Below are 22,791 nucleotides of genomic sequence, written 5' to 3'. Positions count from 1 at the left end.
ATTAAAAGATGCTTGCTCCTTGGGAGGAAAGCTATGGCAAACCTAGACAGCATAGCAAGAAGCAGAGACATCACCTTGCTGACAAAGGTCCATATAATCAAAGCTATGTTTTTCCCAATAGCAACATATGGCTGTGAGAGCTGGACTATAAGGAAGGCTGAGCGCCGAAGAATCAATGCTTTCGAACTGTGGTGCTGGAGAAGACTGCAAGGAGGTCAAATCAGTCCATCCTAAAGGAAATCAACCCTGACTGCTCATTGGAAGGGCAGATACTGAAGCTGAAGCTCAAATATTCTGGCCACCTAATGCGAAGAGAAAAGTCACCGGAAAAGACCCTGATGCTGGGAAAGATTGAAGGCAAAAGGAGAAGGGGACGGCAGAGGATGAGATGGCTAGATAGCATCACCGATGCAATGAATATGGACTTGAGCACGCTCCGGGAGAGAGCGGAGGACAGGAAGGCCTGGCGTGCTATGGTCCATGGGGTCACGAAGAGTCGGACACGACTGAACAACTCAACAACAACAAAAGGTACATATGAAGCCAGGTGGCCCTTCAAGTAATTCTTTTCCACTCATTGCAGTTTCTTTTATCAAAGGAACCCCGCCCCCCACTGCCTATTCAATTTCCATTAACCTCTCCAAAAGGGATGTTGCTAGACTAGATTTGGGGCCCAGGCCTATAAAACACAAATCGACCTAAAATCTGCATATGTTAATTTATAGCTATATATGTAAATTTAGAAATCATTATGGAGATTTCTTTAAATTTCACAGGCCAGAACTCACTTCCCCACCACACGCACTTTAAAATGATATATCTTTCTCCCCAAAACGCCTTTACAAAATATTTATTTCAAATTTCCATGTTAATGCCTCATTTGTGGCATTGGGTTCAAGAAGCGGTTCCTTCTCATTGCTCACTCTTCCCCCCCCCCACGCATATAAATTCCTTTGGTGCATCAGAGGCAATAGTCACAGTATATAGGGTTGCACCCAATAAAATGTTCTTCTCGATGATGCCAGATAGTTTTTTGCTCAAGGTCTGAATGCTATCCATACTTGGAAAAGGAAGGGATTTTCCCTGGATCAGGTTGACTAGAGACACTGAATTTTATTTGTGCGGTGCGGGTGTTGGCCTTTTACTGCAGAATGTAACTTGACTCACTTGCCTGAGTCATCTGAATTGATTGACAGTGCAGGTGTGCTTCTGTGGTGCAACTGGGCTCTGCCTTTGGTCTGGAATGTATGACTTGGCTTGTGAGGGGCTTGCATCATTTGTGGTTGAACTGGGTGGTCTTTTGGTCCCCTCTGACTCATGAGGTAGTAGGATTACTTCGCTTTGAGGCAGGAGACAATCAGATTATCACAGACCAGGAATACCATTGCATCAAAGGGGAGTGGTCCTTCTTGGCCCTCTAAGTGCTGGCACGAGAGACATTATTGCTTTATATGCCAAGAAGGAGCATGCATGGCCACAGGGTTACTGTTTGTAATCTGCCCAAAGAACATAAATTGTTGGGTGGATTAGACATGTAATAAACAAATCAATAAATAAGAAGAGCCCTTTCTTTTCTCTACGTTCCAAATTTGGATTCCGGAGAACTTCTGATTTCACGTTTTAGTAATCTCCCCTTTATATGCTCTGAATAGTCACTTTGCCAGATGAGCACAAGCTTCACATCCTTACCTTCAAAGCCCTCCATGGCCTCCTCACCCCATATCTCGCTGTTCTTATATCACAATGCATCCCCGGCTATGATCTTTGCTCCAGCAGCCTCAGCAGACTGAATGTCTCAAGCTCCCTCAAAAGGCTCTGCCCTTTCTCCCTTGCTGCCCTTTATGCTTGGAGCTCCCATCCAGAAACCCTGCGTGATGCCTGCCTCCCCTCTTACTTCCGATCCCTCCTCAAAGCCCATCTTGTCTGCCAGGCCTTTGGCGCAACCCCCAGCTCCCATGCCCTACTGCAGATAAGCATCTAACCCCAAGTGTAATTGAAGCAACTGCATAGTGTTTCCCTGCCTCCACTTCCCTGCCCTTCCTCTGTTGCTTGCCCTTGTCCTGCGTCGGCTTAGATTGGAAGCCTCTCGGGGCAGGGACCTGTCATCTTGAACTCTGTAAAGCACCATGCACACTGACGGCACCGATGAAAGAAAGAAGGAAAGATCGGAACGCATGGCTGATTCAATAAAACAGTCATGTTTTAGTGAAGCCACAGGCTTGCTGGTTGGGGATGATGGGAGTTGTTGTCCGATACTGCTGGAGGGCACTGGCTTAGGGAAGACTGCAATAAAAGACATCATATCTATCGTATGTCTTTATTTATGTGACTACTCGTACTGTGACTGATGGCAGCTGGCCAAGCAAGGCCCCCCATCATCTCTTTTTTGCCCTCCAAATACACTGCAGTGTAGATTAATTACTGCTCATCTTACTCCAGCCATGTCATTCTGGGGATCACGGAGTACCAGCAGAGCAAATGGAGGAGCAGAGCTAGTGATCAAAGTTGTTGTGATGTGCTCATCCCCATCTTGCTGGGGCTCTTCTCATTATCTGGCTCCAGAGATAAGGCAGTTTTCAGAGAATCGGCTGACACTTTCACTTGAATTTTACATCCTCTGACCCTCCCCCCCCACTTGTTTTTACCCACTGCTAACAAGGATGAAACTAGAAATGTTTGCCTTTATACTGAAGTCTGCTACAATCTAGCATCCACAAACATACATACATATATGCGTGAGTATATTCATACAACTTCAACACAATGTCTTATTTCATTTTTTTTTTTTTTAAGAAAAACATCTTAAGTTTCTAGGCATCAAGGTTATGGAAGATTTAGAATGTGTTCCACCCTCAGGGGGCAGAGTTTTATAGGCATAGTTATGTAGCTCCTTCCCCATCATACCATTTAATGCAGAATGGTTATGAGTGGTTCAGGAAAAATATTGTTAAGTAAAATGCCAAAATCCATGTTAGTGTAATACCTTTATTAGGCCAACCAAAAATTCACAAAACCTTTGCAAGCTTTTGAGATCTCCAGATCTCTTCATCAGGCAAGAAGATGAAGAGATACTGAGATCTCAAAAGCTTGCACATTTGTGGTGAACTTTTGGTTAGCCTAATAAAGTTATTACACCAATATGGATTTGGAATTTTCTTCTGGTCAACACAGCTACCTTTGCTTATGTTAAGTAAGTGGCTCTTGAAATACTTGAGGAAGGGGAAAGGGGACAGGGGGCAGGGGCAGGCTTAGCAATTAAAATTAAAGAGGATAAATGGAGTGAGAAGGCGATTTGGAGCCATTCTACAGTGTATGCTCAACAGGCTTTCTGGCAAGTATACCCGTATGACACATGAGTTTGTTGTCAGATCCATACTTGTCTGTGAAGTAAGATGCAGGGAACTCTAAATGTGTGGACTAGAAGCTTGACGCTGACTTCTGGCTCAAGCCTTTAGCTGATGTGTGGCCAGTTGCTCCCCAGGCTAACAGCTGGTTGGGTTTTGTTCTTGGCTTGAGATCTGGATGCATCCCTCACCTCCTGACTGATGATTGGCAAAGGTTCCCAACAGTTGTTCTTGCCTTTGGAGGCTTTGCAAATAAGGCGGCTCACTCACGCGCACTCACCCATGCATGCGATGAATGCTTTTCCACTTGACGTTCTGCCTCTCAGCTCTGCCCTGTCACCCAGAGCCCAAACCGTCTGCTTTGACATCTGATAAGGCCTTATCAGAGCTGTCCAGCTCTGCTTGCTCAGAACTGCTGTCTGCAGCTTCAGCACCACCCTGAGACTAGTGTTGCAGGAAGCTGCTCGATGCACAGCTTGAGCAATCCAAGAGGGCAATAGAAGGGAGGGACTGGCTTGTTGTACTGCTGTAGTCTTCCCTGAAGCCTGGGCCGAGATGAGGCATAATTGGGCCTATGGAGCTAATGGCAGCTTAAAGGTGCAATCCTATGCATGTTTAGACAGCGAAAAGGCCTACGACTCCTAGTATGTCCCAGCCAGCATAGGATTGTGCCCTAAATGGCTTAGCACAGCCTTCCCCAAGCTGGTGCCCTCCAGATGTTTTGGACTACAACTCCCAGCATTCTTGATCATTGGCCATGCTTGCTGGGGCTGATGGGAGTTGAAGTCCAAAACACCTGGAGGGCACCATGTTGGGGGAGGGATCCCTGTGGTACTGCAGACTGAATCCTAGTTCTCTTGAGTTCATTGCAGCAGGATTTAGGAACAGAGGCCATATAAACAGGTTGAAATAGCAAGGAATTCTGGCGCTTCTCTGTAATTCAGCAATGATAGGCTGTGACCATCCTTGGTCTGTTTGCCTTAATCTGCCTTCCAGCAATGTTTGGTTCTGCTCTGTCATTCTGTGACTCTCTCAAAGCTGACACCAGGCTGCTTTTCCCCCAACTCAGCCCTGTAAATAGTTGCTCATCTGCAAAGACTTTCCTTGACATTGAGAAACCTGTGAGAGCTTGAGTTTCAGCCCATCTGTTGGTTTCAGTGCTAGCTCTGGTCAGTTTCATTTGCTGCCTTGTTGTGTGGCTGAGTTGACACAAAAAAAATGGAACTAGGGCTCCAGTAATTGGAAGGCTTCTGTGAGTTTTTGGCCTCAAGCAGCAAGAGGAACTGGTCAAATTGTCAGGAATTATATCAGTAAATATGAACCCTCTTGCAGTATTACTAAATAGACAATAGACTTTCAGCTTCCTGTAAAATGGTTTATTACAATCTTGTTGGTAGTGGCAATAAAGCTGCAATCCTCTACACAGGTACCTGGGAGTAAGTCCCATTGAACTTGATGGGGCTTACTTTTCTGAGTAGACACGTATAGGCTTGCTCTGTAAGACTGTCTTAGCTAGATATTGGCAGCCTGTCTCAGTCCCATCCATTAAGGGATGCCCAGTTAAGGAGTTGGAGGTCACCGAAATGGATAAACCAACTGCTAGCATATAGAGAAGGCATGGATTGGCCACATCAGTTTCATTATTAGATCAATTCTCTCCTTCCATAATATTTTGATATGTACATTGTAACTTTGTATCACTGGATAGACATTTAGATTTTTAAAAATGTTTTGAATAGTTTAATAAAAGTGAGTGAGAGAGAGAGAGAGAGAGAGAGAGAGAGAAGGCCCTTATGAGCCTGAAACATCTACCTAGAAAGGAAGGGGTCCACCGCACCTCTTCATGCTTTACTGCTCTGGGCTTGCCCCTTTCCATTTGAAATCTGTTGGCAGAGAGGATCCTGCCCCATGTCCCCCCTGGTTGAAAGTGGGTCACAGCAAAATGTCCCTCCCTTAGAGGGACCTAAGGAGGGTGCCTGTTGTGTCTCTGCACAAGTCATGGCTCTGGCCTTGCTTTCTTCCATTCAGTATGTGCTGATGGGGCACACTGCCTTGTCTCTACGTGGGTTGCAAGTGGACCATTCCTGGTGTCAAAGATGCAGAATCACCAACTTTCAGAGAACACAGAACCTAGGAAGCTGCCTTAGAGTGAGTCAAACCATTGTTCCATCTAGTTCAGTATTGTCTACCCCAGCAGTGGACAGAAGGTAGATCTCCAGATGTTTTGGACTTCAACTCGCAGAAGCCTTTGCCAGCATGGAGTTGAAGTCCAAAACATCTGGAGATCTACTCCCTGCCCACCCCTGCTTTACACTGACAGGCAGAGCTCTCCAGTGTTTCAGACTGGATGTTTTTCCAGCCCTAACTGGAGATGCTGGGAACTGAACATGGGACCTTGTGCATGCAAGGTATGTCCTCCACAACTGAGCTATGGCCTTTTCTCTATGGCGGGGATGGGCAGACTTCAGGCTTGCTGGATCTACTTTGTTTTATACTAGAAAAAATACATACACACTTAGAATTAAATAATTCTGAGCCCAGGAATTTGTTTTGAGTACCAGAACTGATAGGAGCTCATAATACGCTCCTGGGTACCCCAACCTTTCATCATTTAAGCAGTATAATTGTGTGGGTGGGTGGAGTGGAATAATTTTGTTGCTCCTATTGTTAAACAATTGGCAGTCAGAAGACCTTGCTAATCTATGGCAAAACACCCAGAGATCTACCAGTGGATCAAGATCTATCTTCTGCCTGCCCCTGCCCTAAAGTACTTCTTGTGACTCTGCATGAATCATGGCTCTGAGCTGGCCTCTTTAGAATCAGAACAGTGACTCACACGGAAACACTAGCGGTGGGCTCCTCTGCACATATGTAAGTCTCTTACCCACTCTGGAATTCAAATTAGGGTGGGTGGGTTACTCCATGAGGCCCAGCTGCCCTGCGTTCTTGCTGTGTTGCACATGATGATAATCCTTTGGATGAATAACTTTTTGCCTGAGGCTTTGGTTTTATATATGGAACCAGTGTCTGTTTTATGACAGTGCTATTTTAATGAATGTTATTGTATTTTATGGTTGGTTTTTAATTGTTGTTTGCAAGCACGAGGAAGGTGGCATATAAATCTTTAAATAAATAAAATAAATTTAATTTTAATTTGGGGCTGGCGAGTGCCTTTGGCTATAAGAAGTTTGAGAAATGCTTATTTATGGTGTCCAGAACTGAATACAGCACTCAAAAGGATGTCAAGTGAGGTTTGAGGGGGCAGGGGGGGAGGTCTTCTGGGATCTTTTCCACATAATCAGGCAGTGTCTTACCCCAATCTTATTTTTGCATGTGACCTTCTAAAAGTCCCAATCTGATAAGCCCAGCATTTCAACTTTTGGGAAAAATGGCCTCCTCAAAACAGCATCATAGATTTGAAAGCCTCTGTGCAAATGATAATGATGATCATAATGAAAATGTATTGAGCTAAAGAAAAATAAAATGTAATGGTACACAGGGCAATTCCTTTACTTTGCAAAAATAGCCTGTTCTGCACTGGCTTCTAAAATAAGGGTATGCTAGTAACTGATCCTAATGGTTTCTAACAGTACTTATCAAATAGGTAGAGCTCAGACATATTCAGCAACACTTATGTGGACAAGCAATTTGCGGTGGCTGGGCTGGGGTAAGGGTGGAAGATGGAAGGAAGCAGTGCATTGGCATTTTGAGTCTGTGTATGTACATTTGCATGGATGTGTCCTCATGTCAAGATGCATCCCTGAGGGGAGATATGATAGCACTCTTCAAGTACCTGAAAGGTTGTCACGAAGAGGAAGGCCAGGATCTCTTCTTGATCATCCCAGAGTACAGGACACAGAATAATGGGCTGGCTCAAGTTAGAGGAAGCCAGATTCCGGCTGAACATCAGGAAAGACTTCCTGACTGTTAGAGCAATACGACAATGGAACCAATTACCGGGGGGGGGGGGCTCTCCTGCACTGGAGGCATTCGAGACGAGGCTGGACAGCCACCTGTCAGGGATCCTTTGACTCGGATTCCTGCCTTGAGCAGGGAGTTGGACTCAATGGTCTTGTAGACCCCTTCCAACCCTACTATTCTATGATTCTATGAGTTACCCTTCAGAGATTTAACTTCTAGAGCAGCGTGGGGTGAAGCCTGAAGAGTGGCAACTCTGGCAGCTAAATTATAAAAGGCAGTGACAATATTTCCCTCAAAGACTGACAAAATAAGGGAGATGCTTTATCAGGGACAGGGCCCAGAAAGTTGGAGCATGGTACACAATTTGGGGATCAAAACCAGTCACCAATCATCCTGCCTTTCCACCATTTGGCATCACTCTCAAAAGTGTAGTACTGCGTTATAAATACTATAGACCTGTCCTCAATTGCAAATAAACCAGAGATGTATTCTTGCTTTCAGCCCCACCAGGGCATGCTATTCTTTTGAGTACCCAGACACAGTGGAGCAAGTAGGTAGGCAAGTGGTGGTTAGGGTTTTCCACCCACCCTGTAGTCAGATTCTACAATCTGTCCACAAGGACAGCGGTAATGCGATCTCTGCTGGCATCAGGGGGGGAAACTGTCCAGTTATGTCCCTCCCCGCCACAGAAGCCTGTGCAAAAAGATTTCTTGTGCTCGTGGACCTAACCAGCAGGAGATAAGAGTGCAAAAGATATATTACCTTAGATTGTTGACTTCCTACTCTGTGTGTGTGTGTGTGTGTTTTAACATTTTCACAAGCCTAGGCCCCAAATTCTCCCCATAGTTTGGGATGAGATCTAGATTTTAGACTTCTTTGCCTGTCATCAACCTACTTAACACAGCTTCCTTTCCAGACCTTGATGCAAACTCCAGAACATAAGGTTCTCTCTCTCTTTCTCATTCCACACACTAGAGCTTATTCCTTGAATTTTTTCCAGTAGGAGAGTATTAATTTCATTCGGTTCACACATGGGCTATATGTATTTCACCCCCATTCCCTCTCCCTGCTCTTTATTCTTCTTGCCAGTCCCCTCTAGAGGAGGCGGAGACATCACTTGGGTGGTTGCTGTGTCATTTTTTTGGGGCCATTGGTCCCCTCCCTGTTTGCTCTCTCTCTCTCTCTCTCTCTCTCTGTGCCATCAATACAGCCTGGGAACTTGTAGTAGAACTCGGTTGAGACAGATCAACAGACTGAAGTGGGAGCACTTTCTCCAGTGTCAACCCAGCCCTTTCCTCAAGTTATCTAGGCTCCGTGGACCAAGACATATTCAAAACGTTGCCACGGCTTGTGCTCAGCATCAGGTCAGTTTGATCCAACGCATGACCAAAAATTCAGTTGACTGAAGCTTATAACCATTGACTCGTATTTGGGCATAGGAGTCATGGCCAGGGGGAGCTAAGCATGGCAATAGATTCCGAGAAATGGGATGGGAAAGGGTAGATGGAAAAAATATGGTTGGGTAGGGAGAAGTGCTGAAAATGAGAGGTGCTGGAGCTTGTCTGCCTGAAAGTTACATCCTCTGTTCTGGATGCCTACTGTGTTGTTGGGGCTGGCTATTGTTGTTTATGTGGGCAATGCACTCTGCATATGGATGGAGGCTCTTGTGTCTTAGTGGGTGCCTTCTACCCCTGTTCATTCCAAGGCTGAGCATTGGCACTGAAAATAGGTTCCAAAGCTAAGCCCTGATTATAGCAATTTCTCATGCCGGTGGACTTTGAGAAAGTCTATGAGTGGTGTAGCCAAAGGCATTGCAATGGGTGGATGTCCTGCCTACCTTCTCTCTCTTCAGATGGTGAAGGGTGGTGGAAATGGCAGTGTATGGCCCAAATGCACTGGGAATGACCAAATAGTTTGAGAATGTTAAACATGAAGTGATCAAAACAGAACAAGGCACTAACGGCTCGGACAAGCTCAAATTTTGAGTTACATCAAAATCTGATTATTGTTCTGCAGATTATTATTTTTAAATGTATCCTAATGGATTGAGGTGGTTTTTAAAGTTGTGTATCACCTCAGGGGGCCTTTGGGGCAGAAAGGCAATTCATAATTTTCAAAATAAAATAAAATAGCTGTGATGACTGAGGAGTGGGATTCAGTAGATTCAGAGATGAATTGATAGCCAATCTCTGTCAATTGCCAAGTCTTATAAGTTAATGCTACTATCTGAATAGCAAAGGTTTTAGATATGGAGAATGACACGACCAGGAGAAGTATCTTTACAGACACATTGGGAAAGGACTAAGGCTGTAATCCTGTGCGCGCACACTTATCAGAGCTGGTTCCCACTGAATTCTGTGGGACTTGCTTCTAGGTAAATAGATACAGGATTGGGCAAAGTGAGATAGGATTTTGAGTTCTACTACTTGCATTGGTGCTGGAGGGTAAAAAAACCCAACCAACCAACCAAAAACAACAACTTAGGGGTGATGGCACAGTTCCTTGCATCAACATCTGGCAGTGCAAAGTTCCAAACTTCATAATGGTTCTTTTAGACAGAGGATGAAGTGAATTAGAAGAACAGAACCAGGTAAACAAGTATGATGAAAGCAATGCGTCTAGAAAGCATCAAGGTGGGTTAAGAAAGTCTGGGCAGAGTGAATGAGAAGTGAAAAAGGCTGGCAGCCTGTTAAGAAAGTAATAAGTATGAGAACAGGATGGCAATGTGAAAACATTGTTTGGAAAGGGGGGGAAGCAGATGAGAACTGGAGGTTGTTACTTGTGGAGATCTTGGACTGGCGGATCAAACCAGAGAAAGAATCCATAAGAGAATGGAAGGAAGGCACACAGTACCATTCTTGAACGTACAGAAAGCCATAGCATGATCAGTGGTGGAGGACAGGACAGGGACAGAATGCTCGCAAAACATTAGTGCCATAAAAGCAATATATTTCACCTATATTCACTGCAGAATTCCAGAATAACATGATGGGAGGTTTAGACAAAGACTTCAACCCAGAGAAATAGTTTACATGATGACACAAAAAACATATTTGATCCTTCCTTGCACTACAATTATGTGTTCCATGCGACTGTTTTAAAACGTAATCTAGCCGATGGAGGTTTTACAGTTTTACAGTCCCATTAGGGACTACTTGAAGCAAAATGGTCAGGTGGCGATCCTATGTGCAACTACTTGGGAGAATGTCCCACTCAACTCAATAGGTCTTATTTCCACACAAATATACATAGGGTTTGGCTGTTAAGCCTTCCGTAGAAAAATGCCCGGAGAATTATAAATGAAAACGGAACAGTGCCATTTCATGGATAGCCCTTAGATGTGGTGAACCTGGATTCTCGTCCTGGCTGAAACAAGCTTTGCCTCAGTTCCTCATCTGTAAAAACTGCCTAGCGTCCCAATTCTAAACTCACAGACCTATAAGCAAGTTGATTTCAATGGGATTTCTTCCAATGCAAGAAAACATGCTTAGGTTACAGTTGCAGCCCGAGAATCATGGATCGGGAAGTCAGTAAATAATTCTTAGCATTTACTTGCCAGCTGAGCTTAGCATTTCATGCATCTGATGAAATGGACTAGGTTGTACCACAAGAAATCTGATCATCCTTATGGTGCCACAAGATTTATGTTGTTTTAGAATTTATACAGTGCATTATTATTATTATTATTATTATTATTATTAATTTATTACATTTCTATACCACCCAATTGCGTTAGAGTGCTCAAAGTCCTTTCCCTTATTTATTTATTTAAAAATATTTTTAGGCAAAGGGTAAAACCCTCTCAAGGAAGTATACAAGAAAGAAGCATACAAAAGCATACAAAAATATACAAATAAACAATAAATATACAAGAAAATACTGTAAAAACACATTACACCAATAAAACGTGCAGCCCACAAATTATGAGGAAACCAAAGAAAACAGGTGGGTCCTGAAGACCTGCAAAGAAGGGGCCTGACAAACCCCATTTCAGGTAGGTCAGTATTATTATCCCCATTTTGCAGATTGGGGTGGGTGCGAGGGTGGGGGAGTGAGGCTGAGAGAGAGTGGCTTGCCTAAGTCCACCTCGTGAGTTCATGGCAGAGGCGGCATTTGAACTGGGGACTTCCCAGCTCACACTCTTCAGAACAACACTGCACCAAATATGGAAATGTTGCTGCACACACGTGAGCTTTAGGGAAGGAAAGGGCTACACTTGTAAACAGAATTCCGCAAAAGTAAGGAACTGCAAATGTGAAATTGGTGAAGAAAGCATCTATAGAAGCAGCATGGGTTAAAACACAGCTTGGCAAAAGAATAGTGGGGCGAACATGTATCAAGAAACGTAAAAAGAAAATGGATGGGCAGTAAGGACAAAGGCATAAGCAGGCGGAGAAGATCTATCCTGACAGATAAACAGGAGTGGAATGAAGTGAAAGGGAAAAAACAATGCATGCTTGTTTCTTTCCCTCTCCATACAACCCCTTTCCCACTAACTTCTGATCCCAACAGCAAATGCATCTGAGTCTTGTTTAATTCCTGCCCCGGGAAGAACCCAAATGGGATGTGCTGATATTGTGGCAGGAAAATGGCGTTCAGGAAATAGGGGAATAGGTTGCATGTTCCAATCCTGTCTCTTGATGGGACTTGATCCTCAGTTCTCCTTTCCCATCTGGGATCTACAGGATTAGAGCAGGGAGAAAGGCTTTACCCTTGAGCGGATGGAATCTACTGGAAAGAACAAAGCCAGGACTTCCAAGTCCTCCTCTTTCCTGTAGCCAGTTTACCTTCTGCCTAGGCTCTCAGACACCTGGGTTCTTTGGAAGGCTCCATGGTCTTCTGATGCTTCTGGAGGGGGAAGCAGCAAGTCTAAATGCAAGCTGGTCTTCTGATCTGTTTCAGGGTGGATTAAAATTGCTGCCTCTGATTCAGTAGCCTGGGTCCCTTGATAACAAATACCCCACAAATAATTATCTGAAGCCGGGGCTGGTGATAAGGCTGTATAATCTGGGGGCCACATGCCCAGCCCCCTCTGCCCCACAGAGCTCAGTGTACAGGGTGGGGTAGCTAACTGGTATGGCAACAACGGTAATTTTGGTTGGAATTAAAATATTCAAAAGGAAATTTAATTCCTGCTGATAAGGACTGGTGTGGCCCAAAGATAACATGATGCCTTTGATGTTTGTGGTAGTGTTGCTGCTTTGATGTATTATTGGGATGTGTTTGTGTGTGTGTGTGTGTAAAGTTGGGGGCATGTGAGTCATTTGGGACTGTGCTGGATGTCAGCATGCATACCTACCACTTCGTGGATGAAAGCAGAGACACAATTTTAACACCCCTATTTTCATAAGAAGGGTCACTGGGCTCCTTCACACTGTGCTTTTATCCTGTGATTGAGATTGCTCCTTCACAGAAGTTTGCGGGCTCATCTCCTGCACTAAATGCCCTTTGTTCCATTTTTAAATAGATTGCAGGTAATGATCTATCAAATAACCCCACTGTGTTCTGCTTGAGTTCCCTCCCTGAAAAGCGGAAAGTGAGATCAATGAAAGATAATGGAAGACTCAGATATGGGGAGAAGGAGGGGGAAGGGGAGAGGGGGAAGGAAGCACGCGAAAAAAGGGAGTCGTCGTAATCCTGCATGTCAAACGGAAGCAGAAAGCCCCATTTTAAATGTGCAATTTTAGACTGGTGTAGAGATGCCCACTGTCTGAGCGCCCCCATTTTTGTACCTTGCTAAAAGGTGCTTCCAGATGGAGGACTCCTAGCATTACCAGGCAAAAGGCCCTGTGCAACTATTTCATCTTTCTCTCTTTAATGGATTTTTTGTGGTAAGAAAAAAGAGATCAGAAAACACAGGCAGGGGCTACAAATAGAAGATGACATTGACCTGGTTCGCATGATTGCGGCATGGTTAGTAAGCCATGGTGGCTTGTTAACCCCACCGTGTGTGCCAGCTGGATTTCCCAAATTGCCCTCACTGGCTCAGCTTGCTGTGTCATCCAAACCCAGGAGGCATGGCTTGTTTGAGGGGCAGCAACCCTCACCTAAACCCATGGGCCACTGTTGGGTTATTTTAGGACTGCTGCCTGCCTCCCTCGAAAGAAGCCACGCTGCCCAGGTTCAGATGACATGGCAAGCTGCACCACTGAGGGTAATTGGGGAAATCCAGCTGGTGCGCAACTGGCACAGGCGGTGGGGTTAACAAGCCACCGCGGCTTCTTTCCTGTGCTGTGACTGTGCGAACTGGCCCAATGGGTTGGATCCAGGATCTGCCTTCCATGAGAGGAATGGACCTTCTGCAAGAGGAAGGGCTCCGTTCGTGGAAGGTCCCTGCTTGTGAAAGGTTCCTCTGCTTGATTTTGGGGGTTCCGCCCCAAACATACTGCAGTTCACTCCATTCAGCAGCGTCTCCTGACTCTCTGTGTAGCATTTTCAGGGAGCTGGAGGGGCTACCATGGGAAGGAGGGGGCAAGGAAGTCCACTTCTGCCAGCACAGTTGATCCAGCGTAAATCTGGATCCAACCCAACATCTGGATTCCTTCCTGTAAAATTCCATGAACGCGGCAGGGCGATGACACGGTTAAAGCCTTGTCTGGACTCACCCAAGTATTTACCTTTTCTCTGTGCTGTATTTATTTCCACTGCAATACCCTGTCCTCCACTGAGACTAGAAATGTAAAATTCATGGAAATTTTGAAGCCATGGGGGGAAAAAACTGCTTTTTCCCCTGGTTTTGGGGGCTGGGGATGGGACCCAGATATTTTGGGAAAAATCAAAAAATAAGCAGTACTTATTTTTAAAGCACTCTTTACAGATCTAATCTCTTTACAGACTTTGTTGCTTTAGGACAACCTTCCCGAACCTGGTGCCCTCCAGATATTTTGGACTTCAGCACCTATCAGCCTCAGGCAGGATGGCCAACCGTCAGGGGTGCTGGCCATTGTAGTCCAAACCATCTGTATGGCACCAGGTTGAGGAAACCTGCTTTAATGTAAAGCAGCCTTTATGTTCCTAGAGTTATACTATGTATAACTTGGTTTACTCATAAAATTATCATTATATTTGAAAACTGTAAAAAGTGAAGTCACTAAATTTGTAATTATTGTCTGAATAAACTATACTTTTAAAATTTAATATACCAAACATGATTAATTTTATGAGCAAACCAAGTTATGTATACCATATTTTAGATTCCTAGTTTATGTCTGATCAGAGGGAACTTCAGCAAGTAATCCCTGAAACATCTGAATCATTGTAGAAGCCAGAAAAAGCAAGAAGAACTGCAGGCAGAGGAAGACAAGTCCAGAAACGCAGGACTCTGTAGAACAAACCCCAAACTGTCAAGAATGGACATTTTCTTCCATATTATTATATGGTGACTCTATTCACATACTGGGAAACTGAGCATAACTTCAAACATCCCAAAATGTCTATCAGTAAAAGATACATTAGATCAATAATTTAAATAAGAAATGTAAGAAATATCTATGCTCAGAATCTTACATAGAGGATTAAAAACATTTTCCCCCATGGCTTCATGATTTCCAGACATTTTACATCTCTAGTCTTTTTATAAAAGTCTTCTTATTACAGAGTTTTAGAAATCATTTGGGGGCAGTAAAGGCTTGGTAACAATATATAAACACTTTGTGTTAAATTCTAAAGGAAAATATTTCATAATCCAAAGCTGTTCAATTTTTCCAATTTTGGGGGAAAAAACAAAAACGTTCCTTGAAAACACACATACAAAAATACCCATTTCTTTCTGGATTGTTCCAGTTCTTTTCCAGACCTTCAGATCTCTAACTGAGACAGTACTTGTTCTTTTGGTTTAAGATATACTAGAAAAAACATGCTTCAAAATATACACTCGACAGTGTATACAAAATATACACTCAATTCAAAATATACACGCAACAGCAGCTGGAGTGTGTGAACTGGTAGCTGTGTATTGCATAGTGCCTTAGGCTACAATCCTATACCCACTTACCTGGGAGTAAGCCCCACTGAACTCAGTGAGACTTACTTCTGAGTAGACAAATACAGGATTGCACTGTTAGTGGTCCATGCATATACATTTATATGCATATGTGCTAAGACAAGATGTATCCACCCTCCATTCTGAGATGTAACTTCTAGAGACTCTGTGGAGGGAGCTGAACCCTGAAAAGTTATTCTTGTAAGTTCCACTGACACAAATTTTCAAAAGCATTCCTAAGTACCATGGGGATGGTGATTTACCTGGGGCAAGTAGCAGGGAATAGAGACTACACCTGGTAAATCAGAACAGTCGAAGTGTATACTTCAAGCCCATAAAATGGGGGCATGCGAGGGCAATGTGTGACCCTCCAGATCTTTTGGCCTATAACTCCCATGATCCCTCACCATTGGCTATGCTGGCTAGGGCTGATGGGAATTGTCGGGCAAAGCATCTGGAGGGTCACATGTTGCTCACCCCTGCCATAAAACCTTTGATCCACCAAGCTGAACTCATTGCACCAGAAGGATATTGTGGCTTGCCGGCTGCTTGACATTCACCTGGGGTTCTTGGATCCAGACAGGCAGCCAAGGCAGGAAGTTTATCAAGTCTGATAGGCTATCATACATGGCTGGTGCGGTGTGTTCCAACTGGAGGGTCACAAGTTTGCGTAGGCCTGTTGCATATTTTTGTGAGCAGTAGTGGGTTCTAGGTTTATGTGCGAATGTGAGGTACATGAGCGTTTGCAGGGCATTGCTGTATGTCACGGGTGCAGAATCTCAGGTCCAGCAGCCAAATCTGCCCCACTTGGGATCCCAACCCAGCCCTCTGGAGTTCCCCAGAGGGCCACGCCCCCTCTCCCTGCCCACACCCCCTTTCCCACAACCACCAGTCATTTGGTGGTTTCCCAGCTTCTATGCAGTTTTTCTCCCTGTTCTAAAAGGTTGAAATGTCTCTCCTAAGGCTTAGTTACTGGCACTAATAGCTTTAAACTACAGTATGCTCATATTCTTGGCCCTGCCCTTTTTGCCTTTGGCCCCACCCACCACTGGATTGCGGCCCCTGAGAGTTTATCCGAAATGGAATTTGGGCCTCGAGCTGAAAGAGGTTCAACACCTCTGTGTATGTGATGCGACTGTGTGTATTGAGGAAGGCTGTATCTATGTGCATGTCTTGCAGTGTGCAATTACTCTGTGTGTGTGTCTAGATAGGTGTGAACATATGTGCTCATGGTTTACATGTTTTTCAAAGCTACTATAGCATATTGAGTGAGAGTTTGAGCTACATACCTGAAAGCCCTGACTTCAAATTCATCTTAATTCAGCCCTGAGAGCACTAGGTCAGCCTTCCCCAACCTGGTGCCCTCCATGTGTGCTGACCCACAACTCCCATTATCCCCTGCGTGATGATGGGAGTTGCAGTCCAGCACATCTGGAGGACACCAGGTTGGGGAAGGCTGCACTTGCTGTTAACAGTAATCAGGAATTAAAAAGAAAACACTGGAAGTGACTTGTTAAAATGTAAGTCCTATCATAATTTCCTTCAATGTCTGGGTTTAGATGTAACATTAAATGATGGCTTATGTGCGTGAGCTTTGGGCTTGTGCACACCTCCCTCCCCACTCTTCCTCCAGCAATGCCACGAGGAGGAGATTGGAAACTTTTGCTTCCATTTTCAACTAACTGTGGTTTGTTGTTGCGTGCGAACCTGGTACTGTGGTTAATCTGAACTACGATTCAGAGCAGGCATGGGCAACATGTGGCCTGCATGTGAGACTCCCTATCTTATGCTGCTCCCACCATGGCACCCCCCCCAATTGTTTTCAAACTAAATTTGTCCTTTCTACGGCTTTGTACTGGTTTGCTGCCAAATTTCAGCTGGAAATCACCAAAAAAATGTGCCACCACCATGCTGCCCAATTTGATGGTGCACATGCAGGAGGAACGCAGCCCATGGGGGGGGGGGTTGCCCAGGGTTCTTGGATGCCCTGAAGTTGCCCACCCCTGATTTAGAGAAACAAGCCAGGATCAGAAAGCATGGTTTGAAGTTGCCTTATTTCCCTAAACTATAGTTAAGATTAACCATAGTCTGTCTAGCTTTTAACATAACACCAGATCGCAGTTAGTTGAAAATAGAAGCTTCTGATCACTTCCTCACAGCTGCTCCAGAAGAGGAGAGGTGAATGCATGAGCCCACGGCTCATTCACATAACACTCAGCCATGGGTAGGCAACCTAGAGCTGTTAGTGGCCCTCTGCTATCTTCACAAGAAGATAAGTCTGAGGTGTTTCCATAGCACTTATTCAGGTGGGTGTGCCATCCTGTAGTCCTGTTCATAGGTGTTGGAGTAGGTTAGTTGCAAAGGGCCAAACTACATGTTATATGCAAACACATGTAACTGTGGCAGTGGTGGGCAATTTGTGACCCTCCAGACGTTTTGGCCTACAAGTCCCAGCAACCCTAGTCAGCATAGCTAGTGGTGAGGAATAATGGGAGTTATAGGCCAGCCCCTGAACTATAGCCTGATTACCTTTTTATTAATCTTGAAAAGCTGTTTTGAGTAGAGAGGGCAATTAAGAGTGGGGTCATGATGTGGGGAAAGGAAAGGTAGGAAAGGTTCCTCCTGTGCAAGCACCGGGTCATTACTGACCCCTAGAGGGGCGCCGCTTGCGCTGGCGTTTTCGTGGCAGACTATAGCGGGGTGGTTTGCCATTGCCTTCCCCAGTCGTGACCACCTTTCCCCCAGCAAGCTGAGTCCTCATTTTACCGACCTTGGAAGGATGGAGGGCTGAGTCGACCTGAGCCGGCTACCCGAGACCCAGCTAATGCTGGGATCGAACTCAGGTTGTGGGGAGAGTTCCGGTTGCAATACTGCCATCCACCACTCTGCGCCACACAAGGCTCTCCATGATGTGGGGAGGAGGTGCTTAACCCTTCTTCTGCTTGTTGCTTCCCTGCTCCAAATTGTCTGTTAGCAGCTTTACTCCCTGAGGGTTTCCAAATGCTGATTTTGAAAAGCCCTTTCCCACACACTGCTTCCCTGGCATCAAATCACCCTGTTCTAGAATGGGCAGATCTAAAAAGTGGTGTCTGGCTACATTTATACGTGTTTGTGTGTAATGCTGCTTTTCCCTGTTGAACAACAGCTCCCATAATCCCCAGTCAGCCAATTGCCAGGCTGACTAGGGATGATGGGAGTTATACTCTAACACATCTGGAGGGCACCAGGTTGAGGAAGACTGGTATAACATAGAGCTGTTCAAATCGTTCCTCAGTCATGAACTCAGTACTTGGCTGGCCATAGGCACGCCATTCTTTAGGTATCTATCTAGGTATTTTCACCTCAGCTTTCAGCCAGAATGGGCCCTTGAGGCAATTTACAGTCTTTAAATGCAAACAACAACAGCAAAAATACAAAACACAATAAGCAATGAAGATAAAAGTCAGAAAGCAAAAACTAGAGCAAATAAAATACCTCAGGGGAGCAAAACTCACACGAAACTAAAGGCCTGGTGAGCTAAAAATCCTCTTCCAATTTGCCAAAAGGCCACTAAGGAAGGAGCAACTAGGGCCTCCCAGGGGATGAAGTTCCTCAGTTTTAGTGCTGCAACTGAAAAGGCCCTGTCCCACATCCCAACAAAATGAGCTTCTGTTGGTAATGGGACGCAAAGCAAGGGCTCTGATGACAAATGCAGTGTGTGAGCAGGTTCATGCGGGAGAACGTGGTCCTTCAGAAAACCTGATCCCGAACCATTTAGAGCTTTATCGGTAATAACTAGCACTTTGACCTGGGCCCAGAAACAAAATGGCAGCCACTGCAGATTAAACAGCACTGGAGTAATATGCTCTGAAACACGAGCGCCAGACAACATTTTGGTGGCTGTGTCTTGCACCAGCTGAGTTTCCAGAGGCAGCCCCACACAAAGCATGTCACAGTAATCTAATCTGGGTGCGATCAGTGCACGTGTGACAGTGGTTAGATTTGCTTTCTCCAAAAGAAAGGGTGTACCGGGTGCACCGAATGAAGCCATGCAATTGCGTTACTGGCCACAGCTATCACTGGAGCAGCCCGGAGCACAGCTTGGTCCAAGCACAGCCCAAGACTACAAATTTGATTCTTCAAGGGGAGTGCAACCCACCCAAGGCAGGCTGTAGCCCTAATCTCAGATGAGTTGTCCTCCCAACCTCATTATGGTTGAAGGTATCAAAAGCCACTTTGAGATCCAGTCGAACCAACAGGGATGCACTCCCACTGCCTAGTTCTCAGTGTAGGTCATCCATCAGGGTGAACAAGGCTGTCTCAGTCCCCAAATCAGGCCTGAACCCAGACTGGAAAGAATAAAGGGGCTCCATTCCATCCGTGGGCAGGGCCAAAGGCAAAAGGGGCAGAGAGAAAATACCAGCATATTTTAGCTTAAAGCTCTTACAACTGGGCAAGGCTACCTATTTTTTCTCTCTCCCTCTCTGTGAACCTCCCTCTCGTCCTGCCACCCCCTTTCCTCTCTCTCACTCTCTTTCTGCCCCCTTTCTCTCTCTCTCTCTCTCTCTCTTTCTGCCCCCCTTTCTCTCTCCCACTCTCTTTCTGCCCCCCCTTCTCTCTCTCACTCTCTTTCTGCCACCCTCTTTTCTCTCTCTTACTCTCTTTCTGCCAGCCCCCTCTCTTATGGTGGCCACATGAATTGCCCCCCAAGAGGGCATGCATCACCAAAAGAGGACAACAGAGCATTGATTTGCATAACATTTGCATATGCTGATTTATATGTGTAGAAGCAAATTTAGGAATAATAAGGATAACTTAAATAGAAATACAGTACATTTCACCATAGTGTGGAAGACTGTCAGCAGATGACCTGTGTGCCTTGCTCAGCCTGCTGTCCACCTGCTAAGTGTTGATGGGCAACTCCAAGGACCGGCTCTTCCTTCGGATGGTTTTATGAGGGTGTTCAGACGATCAGTGGGGGAAACAATGCGGTGCTGGTTGTTTCCCCCACCCCCGTGCATGCTGGTCACACAATTGGGATTACCCTCATTACACTCACCCCCTCGCAGGTTGCTGTGTCATCTGAGCCTGGCGCGCTGCACGGTCATAGTGAATTTTTAACCACCCTACTAACCCTACTGCAAACTGTGGGTTGTAGGGTGGGTGAGAAGTCACTATGGCCATGCCACGTGCCAGGCTCAGACAATATGGCAACCTGTGAGGCAGCAGGGGTAATTAGGGTAATCCCAGTCGCGTGACCGGCATGCGTGTGGGCAACAGCTGTTGCTGTGCTGTTTCCTCACTGATCGTCCAAACCCAGTCTTTATTTTTATATGGGATTTGGACTGGACAGCACTTCAAAAAGAGGACACCTTCAAAATAGAGGACAGTCCTCTGGTAGCCCTACAAATAGAGGACTTGTCATCTGTAAAAGAGGACACATGGCCATCCTCCGTGTGTGTGTGTGTGTGTGTGTGTGTGTTTCTCTCTCTTCCTTCCTGCCCAGCCAGCTGCCAGATTGCTCTTTCCAGAGGTCTGAGCTGATCAGTTGCTGGGAAAGATTGAAGGCAAAAGGAGAAGGGGACAGCAGAGGATGAGATGGCTAGATAGCATCACCGATGCAATGAATATGGACTTGAGCACACCCCGGGAGAGAGCGCAGGACAGGAAGGCCTGGCGTGCTATGGTCCATGGGGTCACGAAGAGTCGGACACGACTGAACGACTGAACAACAACAGCAACAACAAAGCTGATCACTTACAGAGAGCTTCTCCCATCCTCCTTCCCCCGTATTGTTTTGGCTCCTTCCCCTTTCCCCTCTAGCCTTCTCCTCTCCCTTTGGGCTCCGTCCACCTGCATGAAATTAGGCCAAGGGACCCAGGCTGTCCATTTACAGAGAACCAGAAGGAACTCCTTAGGGAGGACTTTGTGCTCATTGTGGCTGGCAGTAGCCAGGCAAATGCCTCTGGAAACTCACAAGTAGGTTTTGAAGAAGATCATGGCCACCTCTGATTGTCTGTTGGCAGCCTCTGGTCCCTCAAAGGTCCTTGGGGATCGAGTCTCGCTCTCTGCTGCTGCTCAGAAAGCCGTTGAAGGTGTGGCTGTTTAGACAGATGCGCATGCTGAGATGGGCTGCTGAAGATGCTGCTGGGGTTGGAAGAGGTATCGTTAGTTGGCTCTGAGGATTGTTTTTTAATGGTTTTTACTTGCTATCATTTTGTTGCTTGGTTCGAAATTATTCATAAACTGCTTTGAACACCCCTTGGGGCTACAGAGTGGGGCAGCAGTGTTAAAACACAACAACGACAACAGCAGCAAAACAAATATAAAATATGCGTATGAATCCCAGTCCTGCCCATAATGGGGGGCGGGGGGGGGGCTCATTCCCCTCCCACATCTGAGAACAGAATCAAGGAGGTCCTTTTTAAAGGCCCCAGAGGTGGAAAGGGGAGGAAGTGAATCAGAAGACTGCAGTGTCACCAGTCCTGTGTTCAGCGGAAGTTGGCATCTGTTCAAGGTTGATTTCAAAAGCTTCCCTTGGTACCCCATGCCTCAACACACTGCAAAGATGGGACGATAAAGCCTGGCAGCTGATCCAACTGCCATCCGCGGGAAGGATGGTGGAGGGGAAGCCAGAGGAAATGGCAGGCAGGGAATTAGAAGCTTTGGAAGGGCAGTGGGAATGGGAGGGGAGAATGAAGGAGTTTTGGAGCTGGGATTGCTCTGTTCTATCCCCAGTGAGTTCTCAAAGAAGGGTGGAGGAGTACAAGACCAGAAGCGCGTGTGACTTAAACGGAGAAAGCCCCCAAATCTTCCAGTTCACTGCCACAAGATGTTATGATTTCCACTATCTTCGCCAAAACAGATGTGACGCAGAAGCTGTGGCCACCAGGGCTCAGGTTTTGACTGGTGCAGTGGCACTGCTGGAGAAGGGGTGTTTAATCCTTTCCCCCCTGTATCATGTGGTGGATCTAAAACCCCCACTAACCAGTACTGTTATTAGCCCCACTGAGGAAAAATAAAATAGGAGCACCATACAGGTATCTGTATTTTTCCCACAGTGGGGCTAACAGCAGCTTCAGGGTGGGATTTAGATCAGGAACAATGGTGCGGGGAAGAAGGTTAAAGACCTCCTTCTCTAGAGCTACGCCACTCATCAAAACCTGAGCCCCTGTGGCTACTTCAAAGTTGTTTTTTAAAAGGTCGGGAGCTGTGATCACAGACTTTTTGTGCCATGTCTGTTTTGGCTTTTGATGTGTTTTTGTAAAAAAAAAGTAAAGAAATTCATGGAGGACAGGTCAGTGCCTATTAACCCTGATAACTGAGGCTGCAATCTTATAATGATTTAGCTGGGCGTAAGCCCCATTAAACTCAATGGGACTTACTTCTGAGTAGACATGTGTGGGATTACACTGTGCATAGCGTGGCCAGATGTCTTTTTTAGAGAGGACCATCTTGTATTTGAAGGGCTCTCCTGTCTAAGCCTGACTTTAAAGAAAAGAAGCATAAGAAGAGTTGGTCATCAAGAGTTAGCACCTGGACAGCAGGCTGAACAAACAGGCACAC

The 22,791-nt window shown here is 45.6% G+C and overlaps 1 protein-coding gene across 10 annotated transcripts in view; it reads left to right on the top strand.

Moving 5' to 3' along the window:
* The first annotated feature begins 2,682 nt into the window (after nt 1-2,682).
* The window catches only part of GATA1 (GATA binding protein 1), a 45,038-nt gene continuing 24,929 nt past the window's right edge, over nt 2,683-22,791 (top strand). The window contains exons 1-2 of one of the 10 annotated variants that reach the window (XM_084836170.1): nt 7,332-8,629; nt 11,050-21,387. The gene's annotated coding sequence lies outside the window, so the exon portion shown is untranslated. Of the gene's footprint in view, nt 2,736-7,322; nt 21,388-22,791 lie in introns of those variants that run through there. The other 9 variants (XM_084836168.1, XM_084836172.1, XM_084836175.1 and 6 more) reach the window with 9 other exon arrangements.

The sequence above is a fragment of the Heloderma suspectum genome, chromosome 2 (assembly GCF_057233095.1).
Source record: "Heloderma suspectum isolate Gila_16-S chromosome 2, 16-S_ref, whole genome shotgun sequence".
Lineage (NCBI taxonomy): Eukaryota > Metazoa > Chordata > Lepidosauria > Squamata > Helodermatidae > Heloderma > Heloderma suspectum.
Note: the sequence above shows the minus strand (reverse complement) of the source record. Positions and strands in the feature narration are given on the sequence as shown.